The 2,356-nt window shown below is 38.4% G+C and overlaps 1 pseudogene; it reads right to left on the bottom strand.

Annotated features, from left to right (window-relative positions):
- Positions 1 to 423: 423 nt before the first annotated feature.
- Positions 424 to 2,356, bottom strand: part of LOC102833837 — a 2,615-nt pseudogene continuing 682 nt past the window's right edge.

The raw sequence follows: 2,356 nt of genomic DNA, 5'->3' as shown, positions 1-2,356 counted from the left end.
CAACGATGACCTTAAGGATGGTTCAGGATCTGGCAATGTCTCATTATGTTGTACATAACATTGCCATGCATCTAAACCTACTTTGTGGCACCTAACAACAACAACAACAGCAACTAATTTCTTCACTCTAAAATTGACCAGACATGCAATCAAGATGCATCAATATTTTTATGATTGTTGTTGTTGTTGTTAAGTGCCGTTGAGTTGGTTCTGACCCATAGTGACCCTGTACAGGGTTTCTGAGGGTGTAAATCTTTACGGGAGTAGAAAGCCTCATCTTTCTCCCGCGGAGTGGCTGGTAGTTTTGAACCACTGACCTTAAGGTTCATCAGTAAAAAATTGTTTATTGATAGACTCAAATATTATAGAAATAATTTGTTCAGAGTAGAAAACAAACATTTACTTAAAATAGAAAGACATGGTTCAAATTCGGCCACTGTGTGTCATATTTTTTGTGTGATTGGCATGAAAACTGTCCACTGTTGTTTCATGACATGATCTTAAATCAAAATCACAATATCCAAGAGAAAATTTACCCTGTGGCTGCTTAAAATAATCAAGACCCCTTTCAATCTTAATAATCCATCCACTGTTTAACCTGATTTTCCAGTCATGAATTGAAGAAGAGTATTCTAATTCCAATAGAATGCCATGATTCCTCAGTGACTCTTTAATTTTTTTCTAGGGCATTAATTTGCTCACATTTCCCATTTACTTTGTCAAGAGAGGTGAGAGAATGAATAGTTTTTACTTTGCATGATCTTTTAGTAAGCAGCTCACAAAATCGAAGAAAGTTGATGAGTTTGTCTTATATAAACATCTTCGATCCAAACTTCTATACTGGACCAATAAACAGCAGTCTTATCAACGGAGAAAAGATTGATGTTGTCAAGGACTTCATTCTTCTTGGATCAACTATCAACACTCACAGAAGCAACCGTCAAGAAATCAAATTACATATTGCATTAGGCAAATCTGCTGCACAAGACCTCTTTTTTTTTTTTTTTTAATGTTTTATTGTGAATTATGAGATAGTTTACATGGGATAACATTAGTTTTACAGTCATCCTATCGTATATTGTCTTATTGCCATGAGTACAATCCCCTCCATGAATCCTCAACCAACCAAAGGGTATACCTTGCAAGCCTACCCCCTGGTCATCAGCACACATCCCATCTCCCTCTCTGTGTCTAAAGTTCCTAACTGCTCCATCTCTCCATGTCATCGTCTCTACTTCCATCTCAGGCATCACTGCTACTCTGGGTAGGGTCATGCTCTCCGCTCTTCTCCCTTGATGTTCCCAGGGACCTCCGCTCCTACACTGAAAGTTAATCACTCTCCTCCTTGCTACAAAATGTCTACCTTAAGACCTGTTTAAAGTGTTGAAGAGCAAAGATGTCAGTTTGAGGACTAAGGTGTCCCTGACCCAAGCCATGATATTTTCAATAACCTCATATGCACGTGAAAACTGGACAGTGAATAAGAAAGACCATAGAAGAATTGATGCATTTGAATTATGGTGTTTGAGGAGAATATTGAAAGTGTCAAAAAGAACCAGTAGATCTATTTTGGAAGAACTACAACCAGAGTGTTTCTTGGAGGCCAAGATAGCCAAACTTTGTCTCTCATACTTTGAACATATTGTCAGGAGGGTCCAGTCACTGGAGAAGGATATCATGTTTGGCAAGGTGGAGGGTCAGAGAAAAAGATGAAGACCCCCAACGAGATGGATTGGCCAAGTGGCAGCATCGATGAATTCAAGCATGGCAACAGTAGTGAGGTTGGCCCAGAATTGGGCAGTGTATAGTTCTGCTGTGCATAGGGTCGCTATGAGTCAGTACTGGCTCAATGGCACTTAACAGCAACAACAATCCATACTTCTATAATGGTCTCAATGTATTTTTGAAAGAAAGACTTATAATTTAAACCTGTTGCATTCTCTTCTATTTTAATTTATGTGTGATGCTTTTCACCTTCTTTTACTCAGTCCAAGTATTTCTTTATATTTTCTCTCTATTCAGGTAGTCATAAATATTATTTTTGAGATTACGTTTTGCTGGGGACAGCATACGCAGACCCTGGGTTGATCAGTAGCAGCCCCATTGAACCACCTCTGAATATAATCAGTTTAACCCAGATGCTCTTCTTCTTCCTGAAAGTATATAGGAATATTAAGAACAATGTAGTATTTTAGGTACAGATAAATGAAGCCCAGTGCCTGAGATCTTGCTCACAAACAAAAGTTTGCAAAGTGTACAAAGACAGCTTGGCTCCTTTCAGGAACCTTGCTTTATGTTATGTATCCTTAAGAAACCGCACGTTGCTACTCTAGATCATTTAAGCCTAAAAGTTAAT

The sequence above is a fragment of the Chrysochloris asiatica genome, unplaced genomic scaffold (assembly GCF_000296735.1).
Source record: "Chrysochloris asiatica unplaced genomic scaffold, ChrAsi1.0 scaffold00160, whole genome shotgun sequence".
Taxonomy (NCBI): Eukaryota; Metazoa; Chordata; class Mammalia; order Afrosoricida; family Chrysochloridae; genus Chrysochloris; species Chrysochloris asiatica.
The sequence above is the reverse complement of the archived record's forward strand: the minus strand, read 5'-3'. Positions and strand labels throughout refer to the sequence as shown.